The following is a 14084-nucleotide window of genomic DNA, read 5'->3' on the forward strand; positions in this document are numbered from 1 at the left end:
ACTGTGGAGGATGATGAGGAGGGTGATGGTACTGAGGGTTTCTCAGCACCTCATCTTCTTCCATCTCCCCAGTCATCTGCCACAGCCCTCACCTGCTTTCCAGGTGCCAGTGACCACTGTTGTCATGCAGAGATTCAGGGCCACAGTCTGAAGGAGGTCCCAAGTCTGAAGGGGTGCCAGTACGATAAAGCCTGCCACCGTGGTCTTCATGCTATATAGACTGAGAAGGGAACAGGGAGTGCGTGAGAGCAAAGAGTGGCGTCTCATCTATAATACTAATGGGTTCCCTGTCGTTACATTTTTCACAATGTGAATAGCACATCTGTGCACTTTTATAATATATGTACTTGTGGATGACTCGGCATGCGGCATTGTGGGATCCGGGTTTGAATCCCGCCATGGCAGATGGTGGAATTAAAAAGGCTAATGATGACCATGGAACCTTGCCAATTGACGTAAAATCCCATCTGATTCACTAATGTCCTTTAGGAAAGGAAATCCGCCGTCCTTACCTGATCTGCCTTATATGTGACCCCCAGATCCACAGCAATGTGGTTGACTCTAAAATGACCTCTCAAGGGAAATTAAGGATGACCAATAAATGCTGGCCCTGCCGCAATGCACACATTCCATGAAAGAATTTTAAAAGTGTTTGTACACTACAAACACAAAAAGAATGTGAACATTATTAAGTGTGTTCTGACTTTTGATAATGAAGGTGTCATACTGAGGTCCATCACAAGGTGAAGTCATCAGGAGCAAGGGTGTGGCCAGATTTGTGAGGCATTGGAGGGCTTCTTCCTTCTCTGGTATATCACATAGGCGCTGGGTGCAAGTCATTCATTAACACACAGAGTAATGCATGGGCCTGGATGCAAGTGTCGGATAGATCCTCCAGTGAATATTCCTCTTCTGCACAATGGCAGCATTCCAGGTGGCAGAAGATGTGCTTTATCAGGGAAGCAGACGCTTATGGAAGTGTGGAATGTCGTATGGTGCCCACCTAGAAGCTGGACGATTCAAAGAGCTGTTGCTGCATAGTTGTAACTTACCCAGCACAATATGCCCTAGCTGCATGTATACCGACACCGACGATCATATCAGCATTTATTGGAGGTGATGTTTTAAGTCATAATGGCACTTTCAGCATTGTGGGCATGTTTTTGAATATGCACAAGGTGGCAGCTTTGGTGGCTCATTTACCTGTTCTGGTTTTTATGTGAGGAGGCCAGGTTGTGAAGGAATTATTACCATGTGTGTTTGCAATATGATTTTGATGGTTGCAGCCATTTTAATTTGACTGAGCCAAACTCGTGAATATTGCTTCTCTCCTTTCTCTGCTATGAGCATTGCCCTGGGGAATTATGGCATCAAAGTAAAAGCTCTTTATTTAGAAGCTGTTCTTCAGGGACTGGCTGAGATCAGAGGACCCGATATTAATCAATTTTGCAAAATGTCTGGCAATGAGCCCCTCCCATACAGAGTCAGCCTCAGCTACGTGGCCATGCCTCCCAGCTGCTCTACCGCTAACGATCTCCTCATCCTCCTCTGGTTCAGAATCGTCAGAACAGACAGAGGCTGCCTCCTCATCATCTTCCTCAACATCCTCCTCGGAGTGTGGAGCTCTGCGCATGGCATTATGAAATGAAATGAACATAGCTTATTGTCACAAGTAGGCTTCAATGGAGTTACTGTCGTCACATTCCGCCGCCTGTTCGGCGAGGCTGGTATGGGAATTGAACCGTGCTGCTGGCCTGCCTTGGTCTGCTTTAAAAGTCAGCTATTTAGCCCGTGTGCTAAACCAGCCCCTTCAATACCATCACACAGCACTACTATTCTTGATACCTTGCTAGGGTGCATTACAGGGCTCCATCTGAACAATCAAAAAACCTGAAAGCCAATGCCCCCTCAATTGTACTCCTTGTGATAACATGGCTGCTGAGGTAGTTGTGCTATGCCTCAGTTGCGGGCTCCTAAAGGAAGTAATTAGCCAAGTTCCCATCTCCTAGTAGCCAACCATTGATCTGCAATGGTGGCTGAAATAGTTGAGAGAGTTGGAAACTACTCAGAATGAAGGATGTTTGGCAGCTATCAGGGAGCCTCGCACACGTGAAAAAAACCTTGTTGCAGTTGCAAATTACCTGGACACTGAATGAGTGAAAGGGCTTCCAGTTGATGAATGTGTCCGAATGCAGAGGTGTTGGAGCCTTTCTGGTTACAGGGTGCAATCAATAACACCCTGCACCTGAGGGGGTAGCATGCTGATTGGGCAAGAAACCGTGGCTCACAGTGTCTGAGATGCCAAATTAATATGCTCCTCCACACAAGCAAAACAGGGCATTAGTTATTGTCTAAATGCAGCTTTTGCTATTGACTTGGCATTATGTATTGTAACCAGTGCCCTGCTGTATAGTAGGTCACATGATTATGAGGTGACATCATCAGAGGCACTTGTAAGATTTCCCCCTCTTCCATCATAGACTGTGAGCAAGCAACACCTCTGCAATAAACTCTGGTTAAGTAACCTATGGTGTGGCAACCTGGTTATCCTTTGTCTATACTGTAAGTAAAAGTAAACCCCCACAAACATAACATTTTTATATACCAGACAGGTTATCTGCTGTCCCCTGGAAAGAGCCTGAGATATAAACTTTGAGAGTGCTGGTTACCACTACAGCCACCAGCAGGCATGGGGTTGGCAGAATGTAGTTCTAGTTTTTCTGGACAATGAGATATACATTGGTGACCACTTCATGGCTTAACCTCAGTTGTGTTTGGCACCGATTCTCCATCAAGTTCAACATTCTTCCCGGCACCTGAGTGTAAGAATCAGGAGACGCAAAAAATATTGTCCTACAAGTTCAGCAGCCTCACCTCCTATTCCCTTGGGTTAAAGCCAAACAGTTGGAATTGAGATTTTGCCAAATCTGGGGCAGTTAATGCAAATTTAAAGCAAATTCCAAACGGATCCCTGAACCTCTTCAAAAGGGTATCCTGACTATCCAAACAAGTCCACAAAGTGCAGGTCTGATTTGTGCACCTTGTGCTTCACACACATGTGACACCAAATTGCGCATGGGTGGAGGCAGCTACCTCTGCAAAATCCACAAGCGGGAAACTCGACCAGCTCCCACTCCTATCCCACAAAAATGGTAGGTTCCATGTTCGGGGAGGTTGCAAAAATCCAGAGAATCCCAGAATTGTCAGTCCATCACGTTTGCTCCAGCTCTCCAAATGAATTATGGCTTTGTGCCACTCTCCTGCCTGTTCCTCATAGCCCTGCATATAAATAACCCATCTAACGCCCTCTTGAATGTCTCAATTGAACCTGCCTCCACCACATTTCAGACAGTGCATTCCACACCTGAACCACTCGCTATGTGAAAATGTTTCTCTCACATCGTATTTGCTCCTTTTGCAAATCACCTTAAATCTGTGCCCTCTCCTGCTTAAAAGTTTTACGAACAGTATCGACTCCCTATCGACTCTGGCCTGCCCCCTCATGATTTTGAACATTTCCATCAAATCTCCTATTAACCTTTTCCTCTCCAAGGAAAATAGTCCAACCTCTACAATCTATCCTCATAACAGAAGTTTCTCATCCCTGGAACCATTCTTGTAAACCTCTCCTTCCCTCTCTCCAATGTATGTACATCATTCCAATAATGTGGTGCCGAGAATTATAAATAACATTCCAGCTGAAGTCTAACTAATGTCTTGTACAAGTTCAGCATAACCTCGTTGCGCTTGTATTCTATGCCACTATGGGCATGCATGTTAGCACAGGGCATGCACGGTAGCACAAGTGGATAACACTGTAGCTTCACAGCACCAGGGTCCCAGGTTCGAATCCCCGCTGGGTCACTGTTTGTGCGGAGTCTGCACGTGTCTGCGTGGGTTTCCTCCGGGTGCTCCGGTTTCCTCCCACAGTCCAAAGACGGGCAGGTTAGGTGGATTGGCCATGCTAAATTGCCCTTAGTGTCCAAAAAGATTAGGAGGAACTTCCGGGTGCGGCGATGACCAGCTAAGTCGCACGTTTCGGCAGCTCCCGGTGGAACGGACTTTTGGGCTCTTAATAGGAGCCCCTTAATAGGGGCCCCAACGGCAATTTTAACGGCAAAAAACACTGTGCTGTAATCCAGAAGGGAATCCCCCCTGGACACGGATGGAAAAAAGAGAGGAAGGTGGCCGGATTGCGGTGGATCCTCTAGAGCAGCGGCCAGGAAGGCAGGCACAAAGCAAGATGGCGTCGGAAGGAGGCAGTTTAATATGGGGCCCTGACCAACAAGAGTTCCTGCGGCGCTGCATGGAAGAACTCAAAAAGGAGATGAAGAAGGAGCTGTTGGCCCCGATATTACAAGCGATTGAGGGGCTAAAGGAGGAGCAAAAGACCCAGGGACAGGAGCTTCGGGTCGTGAAGGCAAAGGCTGCTGAGAATGAGGACGACATACAGGGCCTGGTGGTGAAAACGGAGATGCACGAGGCACAACACAAAAGGTGTGTGGAAAGGCTGGAGGTGCTGGAGAATAATGCGAGGAGGAAGAATTTAAGGATTCTTGGTCTTCCCGAAGGTGTAGAAGGGGCGGACGTCGGGGCATATGTGAGCACGATGCTGCACTCGTTAATGGGATCGGAGGCCCCGACGGGTCCGCTGGAGGTGGAGGGAGCCTATCGAGTTATGGCGCGAAGACCGAGGGCTGGAGAAATTCCTCGAGCCATAGTGGTGAGATTTCTCCGATATAAGGACAGAGAGATGGTCCTCAGATGGGCAAAGAAAACTCGGAGCAGTAGGTGGGAGAACACGGTGATCCGCGTATATCAAGATTGGAGTGCGGAGGTGGCGAGAAGGAGGGCAAGCTTTAATCGGGCCAAGGCGGTGCTGCACAAACGGAAGATTAAATTTGGAATGCTGCAACCGGCAAGACTGTGGGTCACACATCAAGGGAAACACCACTACTTCGAAACGGCAGATGAGGCGTGGACATTTATTGTCGAGGAGAAACTGGAGTGAGCGGGCCATAAAAAGAACGTTTGGGACAAAGTGGGGGGGTGAATATGTGGGATGAAGGGGGGGGAAAAGAGAGAAGAGATGACTTCCCAAGTTGTTAATCCTGCGACCCTGTAACTTTTCTCTCTTCCCCATGTCGTGGGGGAGGGAGGATGAGGAGCTGAGGGCGCCGGCCATTGGGGGCGGGGCCAAAAGGGAAGCGCGGGCTTTGTTCCCGCGCTATGGTAATCACGGCGGGAACAGGGAAGCAGGAAGGAGGGGGCCTTGCACAGTGTGAGCCGAGGTCACGGGGGGAGCCGAGGTCGGCCAGAGTTTGCTGACTTCTGGGAGCAACATGGGGGGTGCAATTACGCTAGTTTGGGATCTAGCGGGGGGGGGGGGGGGTTTAACTGGGTTGCTGCTGCTGGGGAGAAGGGGGAGCTGGTATGGGGGGGGGGGGCGGGGCGGGGGGGCACCGCTTGGGGGAGATACGGCTACGTGGGAACCGGGTGAGGAGCTGGATTGGAAAAGGCTAGTCGTCAAGGGGGGAGGGTAAAGAGCCCCCCAACCCGGTTGATCACGTGGAATGTGAGAGGGCTGAATGGGCCGATTAAGAGGGCACGGGTACTCGCACACCTAAAGAAACTTAAGGCAGATATGGTTATGCTTCAGGAGACGCATCTGAAGCTGATAGACCAGGTCAGACTACGCAAAGGGTGGGTGGGGCAGGTGTTTCATTCGGTGCTAGACGCAGAAAACAGGGGGGTGGCCATACTAGTGGGGAAGCGGGTAATGTTTGAGGCAAAGACTATAGTGGCAGATAGTGGGGGCAGATACGTGATGGTGAGTGGCAAATTGCAAGGGGAGGCGGTGGTATTAGTGAACGTGTATGCCCCGAACTGGGATGATGCCAATTTAGGACGAATCCCGGACCTAGAAGTAGGGAAGTTGATAATGGGTGGAGATTTTAATACGGTGCTGGACAGATCGAAGTCCAGGACCGGAAGGAGGCCGGCTGCAGCTAGGGTGCTTAAGGACTTTATGGAGCAGATGGGAGGAGTAGACCCCTGGAGATTTAGTAGACCTAGGAGTAAGGAGTTTTCGTTTTTCTCCTACTGTCCACAAAGTTTATTCACGGATAGACTTTTTTGTTCTGGGAAGGGCACTGATCCCAAAGGTGACGGGGACGGAGTACACGGCTATAGCCATTTTGGATCATGCTCCACATTGGGTGGACCTGGAGATAGGGGAAGAAAAACAACAGCGTCCACCCTGGAGAATGGACATGGGATTATTGGCAGATGAGGGTGTGTGCTTAAGGGTGAGGGGGTGTATTGAAAGGTACTTGGAACTCAACGATAATGGGGAGGTACAGGTGGGAGTGGTCTGGGAGGCGCTGAAGGCAGTGGTTAGAGGGGAGCTGATATCTATTAGGGCACATAAAGGAAAGCAGGTGGGTAGGGAAAGGGAGCGGTTGTTGAAAGAACTTCTGAGGGTGGACAGACAATATGCGGAGGCACTGGAGGAGGGACTGTACAGGGAAAGGCAAAGGTTACATGTAGAATTTGACTTGATGACTACGGGTAAGGCAGAGGCACAATGGAGGAAGGCACAGGGTGTACAGTACAAATACGGGGAGAAGGCGAGCAGGTTGCTGGCCCACCAACTGAGGAAAAGGGGAGCAGCGAGGGAGATAGGGGGGGGGTGAGAGATGAGGAGGGAGAGATGGAGCGGGGAGCGGAGAGAGTAAATGGAGTGTTCAAGGCATTTTATGAAAGATTATATGAAGCTCAGCCCCCGGATGGGAAGGAGAGAATGATGTGCTTTCTGGATCAGCTGGAATTTCCCAAGGTGGAGGAGCAGGAGAGGGTGGGACTGGGAGCACAGATTGAGACGGAGGAAGTGGTGAAAGGGATTGGGAGTATGCAGGCGGGGAAGGCCCCGGGACCAGACGGATTCCCAGTTGAATTCTATAGGAAATTTATGGATTTGCTGGCCCCGCTACTGATGAGAACCTTTAATGAGGCGAGGGAAAGGGGGCAGCTGCCCCCGACTACGTCAGAGGCAACGATATCGCTCCTCCTAAAGAAGGAAAAAGACCCGCTGCAATGCGGGTCCTACAGGCCAATTTCCCTCCTGAATGTGGATGCTAAGATTCTGGCCAAAGTACTGGCAATGAGGATAGAGGATTGTGTTCCGGGGGTGGTTCATGAGGACCAAACTGGGTTTGTGAAGGGGAGACAGCTGAATACAAATATACGGAGGCTGCTAGGGGTAATGATGATGCCCCCACCAGAGGGGGAAGCGGAGATAGTGGTGGCGATGGATGCCGAGAAAGCATTTGATAGAGTGGAGTGGGATTATTTGTGGGAGGTGCTGAGGAGATGTGGTTTTGGGGATGGGTATATCAGGTGGGTACAGTTGCTGTATAGGGCCCCGATGGCGAGCGTGGTCACGAATGGACGGGGGTCTGACTATTTTCGGCTCCATAGAGGGATGAGGCAGGGATGTCCTCTGTCCCCGTTATTGTTTGCACTGGCGATTGAACCCCTGGCCATAGCATTGAGGGGTTCCAGGAAGTGGAGGGGAGTACTCAGGGGGGGAGAAGAACACCGGGTATCTCTGTATGCGGATGATTTGTTGCTATACGTGGCGGACCCGGCGGAGGGGATGCCAGAGATAATGCGGATACTTGGGGAGTTTGGGGATTTTTCAGGGTACAAACTGAACATGGGGAAAAGTGAGGTGTTTGTGGTGCATCCAGGGGAGCAGAGCGGAGAGATAGAGGATTTACCGTTGAGGAAGGTAACAAGGGACTTCCGGTACTTGGGGATCCAGATAGCCAAGAATTGGGGTACATTACACAGGCTTAATTTAACGCGGTTGATGGAACAGATGGAGGAGGACTTTAAGAGATGGGACACGGTGTCCCTGTCACTGGCAGGTAGGGTGCAGGCGGTTAAAATGGTGGTCCTCCCGAGATTCCTTTTTGTGTTTCAGTGCCTCCCGGTGGTGATCACGAAGGCTTTTTTCAAAAGAATCGAGAAGAGTATTATGAGTTGTGTGTGGGCTGGGAAGACCCCGAGAGTGAGGAGGGGATTCTTGCAGCGTAGTAGGGACAGGGGGGGGGCTGGCACTACCGAGCCTAAGTGAGTACTACTGGGCCGCCAATGTTTCAATGGTGTGTAAGTGGATGGGAGAAGGGGAGGGAGCAGCGTGGAAGAGATTGGAGAGGGCGACCTGCAGGGGGACTAGCCTACAAGCAATGGTGACGGCACCGTTGCCGTTCTCACCAATGAAATACACCACAAGCCCGGTGGTGGTGGCTACATTGAAAATTTGGGGGCAGTGGAGACGGCATGGGGGAAGGACGGGAGCTTTGGTGCGGTCCCCGATAAGAAACAATCATAGGTTCGTCCCGGGGAGAATGGATGGGGGATTTGGAGCATGGCAAAGAGCTGGGGTAGTACAACTGAGAGATCTGTTTGTAGATGGGACGTTTGCGAGTCTGGGAGCGCTGACGGAAAAATATGGGTTGCCCCAAGGGAATGCATTTCGGTACATGCAATTGAGGGCTTTCGCGAGGAAACAGGTGAGGGAATTCCCGCAGCTCCCGACGCAGGAGGTGCAGGATAGAGTGATCTCAGAGACATGGGTGGGGGATGGTAGGGTGTCGGACATATACAGGGAAATGAGGGACGAGGGGGAGATCATGGTGGATGAGCTGAAAGGGAAGTGGGAAGGGGAGCTGGGGGAGGAGATTGAGGAGGGGCTGTGGGCTGATGCCCTACGTAGGGTAAACTCATCATCCTCGTGTCCCAGGTTAAGCCTGATACAATTTAAGGTGTTACACAGGGCGCATATGACAGGAGCACGGCTCAGTAAATTTTTTGGGGTAGAGGATAGGTGTGCGAGATGCTCGAGAGGCCCAGCGAACCACACCCACATGTTCTGGTCATGTCCAGCACTACAGGGGTTCTGGGTGGGGGTGGCAAGGGTGCTTTCGAAGGGGGTGGGGGTCCGGGTCGAACCAAGCTGGGGGTTGGCTATATTTGGGGTTGCAGAAGAGCCGGGAGTGCAGGAGGCGAGAGAGGCTGACGTGTTGGCCTTTGCGTCCTTGTAGCCCGGCGCAGGATATTGTTAATGTGGAAGGAAGCCAAACCCCCGGGTGTGGAGACCTGGATAAACGACATGGCAGGGTTTATAAAGTTAGAACGGATTAGGTTTGTGTTAAGGGGTTCGGCTCAGGGGTTCACCAGGCGGTGGCAACCGTTCGTCGATTACCTCACAGAAAGTTAGAGGGAATGGAAAAGAAGTAGACAACAGCAGCAACCCAGGGGGGAGGGGGGGGGGGGAGGAATCGAACGGACTCTCAGAGATGTTATTGTATATGTATAATATGTATAGGTAGTTGTTATAGGTAATTGTATATTGGATTGCTGGATTGTATTTTTGGAGAGTATTTATTTTGGACAAGGCAGTTGCCATTCAGTTTTGTTTTTGTTTTTGTCTGTATATTATTTATCTATTTGTTTAAAACTGGCCACTGTTATTTATATTGCTTTACTGTTTTGTAAAAGAAACACTACGTACTGTTATGTTTGGCCAAAAATCTTGAATAAAGTATTTTTTTTTTAAAAAAGGTTAGGAGTTATTGGGTTACGGGGATAGGGTGGAAGTGAGGGCTTAAGTGGGTTGGTGCAGACTCGATGTGCCGAAATGACTTCCTTCTGTACTGTATGTTCTATGTTCTATTAATAGAGCCTAGGATATTATATGCTTTATTAACTGCTCTCTCCACCAGTCCTGCCACCTTTAATGATTTATGCATATATACACCCAGGTCCCTCTGCTTCTGCACACCGTTTAGAGTTGTATCTCTTATTTTATATTATTTCTCCATATTCCTTATACCAAAATTAATCACATTTCTCTGCATTGAACTTCATCCACCATTTATCTGCCCATTCCAACTTGTTTATGTCCCTTTGAAGTTCGACACGGCCCTCTTCCCACTATACAATGCTTACAAGTTTTGCATCATCTACAAACTTTGAAACCCCTGCACGCCAAGATCATTAACATGTTGTTAGCCCTTCTTCACACACTTCTCTTTGGGAATAGTGGCGGAAGTGGTGGCAGGAATCCCGTGCTGATTATCAGACCGTAGAACCGTGTTATGAACACACCTTCCGCGGTTAACAAGTCCTGCCGTTGGACTTAAGCCCAGAGCTTCTGGTCCAGGTGTAGGGGTGCTACCACTGTACCATAAAACCTGCTATGAAAGAGAGCGAGGAACATAAAACAATTGCAATCAGCATGGAAAGTGTACTGAGAAAAATGATTGGAACTAAAGGCTGGCAAACGCCCATGTCCTGATGGATTTCATCCTAGGGGCAGTAAATGAGTGGCTGCTGAGATAGTGGAAGAATTTTTTATATTTTTTCAAGATTCCCTAGAATCTGAAAATGTCCCAGTAGATTGGAATTTAGCAAATCCAAGTTCTCTATTCAAGAAAGCAGGAGACCGAAAGCAAGTAACTACAGGCCAGTTAGCCCAACATCCGTCATAGGGAAAAATGTCAGATTCGATTTATTCAGGAAGTTATGGCAGGGCACATGAGGTCAACATGGTTTTATGGAAGGGTAATAATGTTTGACTAATTTATTAATGTGCTTTGAGGGAGTTAATAACCAAGGTAGATAAAGAGGAACTTGTAGATGTGGTGTATTTGGATTTTCAGAAGGCATTTGATAAGGTGCCACATCAGAGATTACTACACAAAATATGAGCTCAGGTGACATATTAACATGGATAGAGAATTGGTTAGCTGACAGAGATTAGGGATAAGTAGGTCATTTTCAGATTGGAAAGATGCAACAAGTGGAGTGCCACGGGGATGAGTGCTGGGTCTTCAAATGTTGACAATGGGCACAATTCTCCCAAAAAACTTTCTAAGTGAGGGTGGATTATGATCTGGACCACCTCATCCCACCCACTAGGAATCGCATTGTGTTTCCCGTCGGGTGGGTTGGCGTGATCCAAATCACAATCCACCCACATTTAGAAAGTTGTTTGGAGGGGGGCGAGTTTTGCACGCACTGAGAGGAACAAGGCCTAAACACGCCGGCAAGCCCTACTTCACAGAGATCGGGGCGCCACTTTTAAAGGGCACCCTGATCTCAAAGTGTCAGTAAAGATCACACGCCCCCTCCCAACCACTGACATTGGGGATTCAGTGCCCCTCCACCACCACCACCACCATTGCCAGCATCAGGGCCCCTCCCCATCACCATCCTCACCGGTATCAGTCCTCTCCCCAGTGAAACATATATGATCCTGTAGGAACCTGACAGGCTGAATGTTAAAAGGATGCTTTCCCCCTTGTGTGAGAGACTTGAACCAGGGAGCATAGTGTAAAAAACATGGGGGTGAGAACTTAATTTTTCTCAGAGGATCTTTAGCCTGTGGAATTTTCTTCTCTTCTCTTGACTGTCAAGGGAGTCAAAGGATATAGGTAGTGTCAGGAAAGTAGAGGCCACAATCTGATTAACCATTATCTTATAAATGGAGGAACAGATTTGAGGTATGTAACTGCCTACTCATAGTCCTAATTTGTATGTTTGTATGTAGGCACCGCCGCCACCTAGGGATGAACTTAATGTCGTTCAGTAATGTCCATGCCCAAGGTGGAATTAAAAATAGCTTGTGTCTTGGGGAGAGAAATCAGATTATCATGGATTGACTTCTTTTAAGCCTTTTTGACATCTGTAGTGTGGCAATGCTTAGAATTCACACTCTCTAGAAATTTATACACATTCGGATATACCTTCTCTTTTAATAGTAGATTAAACCAACTTGGTTCATTTAAAGCCTGTTGAGGCCAATTAAAAGAGGCTGACTGGAATTTTCTCATTGGCCTCCAAGTGCCGGCAGGCAGTAGGAGTCAGTTGAACTGCTTGCAGGTGACTTTCCAGTGGCAGACCAGGAGAGTTATTGTTCCAGGTAGGCATGTAGAGGCCTTCCCTGCTAGCCAGGATGCAGCAGCACAAACATTTCACCATATTCATATAAGTTGGAATGAGTCCGAAATAGATCGAGATATACAAGTTAAAAATTCCATTGGAATACATTCCATTATAATTGTGCCAATTCTTATAGAACAGTACAGAATGTGACTTGTCCTTGATCCAAGAACGTAAAATACTTTTCTGTGCTGCAAATGTTGGAATAATATACAACCTTTTCTCATTGATGTCAATTATACGTTTATCTAGAAGCCCCTGAATTAAAAATTCAGGGTCCATCATCAAGGTCTTATCAAATATCTTTGCAGCTCGTTAAGTATACCTGACCAACAGTGTTTTTTATTTTGATACGGGACGAGATACAGTGAGTATAGTCTCCTATTACAAATTTACATTTCTGGCACAGTGGAGATATGGCAGGATCCATATTGTGACTTAAGCTTGGTGTGTTCTCCTTATTTGAACAGCATGCCTTTCCCAAGGCGTCTGGAAAAATTGGGGCTGGTGACCATTTCCGTTCGGGGACAGTTTCGAGGCCAAATTCCTGTCCCGCATCACATGCATTGCTGAAGAATAGCACAAAGGTGTAAATGTAGAAACCTATAAATGAACAGGTAGGTAGATTTGTAACATAAAATGTATAAATATCGCGACGCTATACAGTATACAGCATGCTACTCTGCTGCTCTCATCAACATATGCTTCTGGAGCCACTTGTACTATCAACAAAAATCCCAGAACATCTGCACTATCAATGTCAATCCCAGAAACACCTGAGTTTGTAGTCACAATCGCATGGGGTTAGCACTGTTGCAGCACAGCGCCAAGTTCCTGGTTTCGATTCCCGGTTTGGGTCACCGTCTGTGCGGAGTCTGCACGCTCTCCCCGTGTCTGCGAGGGTTTCCTCCAGGGTGATCCGGTTTCCTCCCACAATCCCAAAAGACGTGCTTGTTAGGTGAATTGGACATTCTGAATTCTCAGTGTGCCCGAACAAGCCCTGGGGTGTGGCAACTGGAGGATTTTCATAGTAACGCCATTGCAGTTTTAATGTCAGCCAACTTGTGACACTAATAAAGATTATAATTATTAGAAACACCTGTGCTATCAGCGTCATTCCCAGAAACACCTGTGCTATCAGCATCAATCCCAGAAACGCCTGTGCTATCAGTGTCAATCCCAGAAACACCTGTGCTATCAGCGTCAATCCCAGAAACACCTGTGCTATCACCGTCAATCCCAGAAACACCTGTGCTATCAGCGTCAATCCCAGATGAACCAGTGCTATCAGCATCAATCCCAGATACACCTGTGCTATCAGCGTCATTCCCAGAAACACCTGTGCTATCAGCATCAATCCCAGAAACGCCTGTGCTATCAGTGTCAATCCCAGAAACACCTGTGCTATCAGCGTCAATCCCAGAAACACCTGTGCTATCACCGTCAATCCCAGAAACACCTGTGCTATCAGCGTCAATCCCAGATGAACCAGTGCTATCAGCATCAATCCCAGATACACCTGTGCTATCAGCGTCAATCCCAGAAACACCTGTGCTATCAGCGTCAATCCCAGAAAACGGAGTTATCAACCTTAATTCCAGAAACACCTGCACTATCAGTGCCAGCCCCACAAACACCTGTGCTATCAGCATCAATCCCAGAAACACAAGTGCTGTCAGCGTCAGCCCTAGATGCACCTGCTAACATCAATCCTAGAAACCTCTGTGCATACAACATCAATCTCAGTAGCACTTGTGCTATCACATCAATCCCCAAAACACCTGTGCTACCACATCAATCCCAGAAACACCTGTGCTATCACATAAATCCCAGAAACACTTGTGCTACCACATCAATCCCAGAACCAGCTGTGCTACCACATCAATCCCAGAACCAGCTGTGCTATCAAAATCAATCCCAGAAACACCTGTGCTATCAACATCAATACCAGAAACACCTGTGCTACTACATCAATCCCAGAAACACCTGTCTATAAACTTCAATCCCAGAAGCATCTGTGCTACCACATCAATCCCAGAAACAGCTGTGCTACTACATCAATCTCAGAAACA

The 14084-nt window shown here is 48.2% G+C and overlaps 1 protein-coding gene across 4 annotated transcripts in view; it reads right to left on the reverse strand.

The window, feature by feature from the left end:
• Positions 1-14084, reverse strand: part of hspa12a (heat shock protein 12A) — a 249330-nt gene that overhangs the window by 154678 nt on the left and 80568 nt on the right. The window contains exon 2 of one of the 4 annotated variants that reach the window (XM_072479471.1): positions 12409-12615. The exons of the other annotated variants lie outside the window; for them this stretch is intronic. The gene's annotated coding sequence lies outside the window, so the exon portion shown is untranslated. The remainder of the gene's footprint in view (positions 1-12408; positions 12616-14084) is intronic. 4 annotated transcript variants of the gene reach the window in all.

The sequence above is a fragment of the Scyliorhinus torazame genome, chromosome 16 (assembly GCF_047496885.1).
Source record: "Scyliorhinus torazame isolate Kashiwa2021f chromosome 16, sScyTor2.1, whole genome shotgun sequence".
NCBI lineage: Eukaryota > Metazoa > Chordata > Chondrichthyes > Carcharhiniformes > Scyliorhinidae > Scyliorhinus > Scyliorhinus torazame.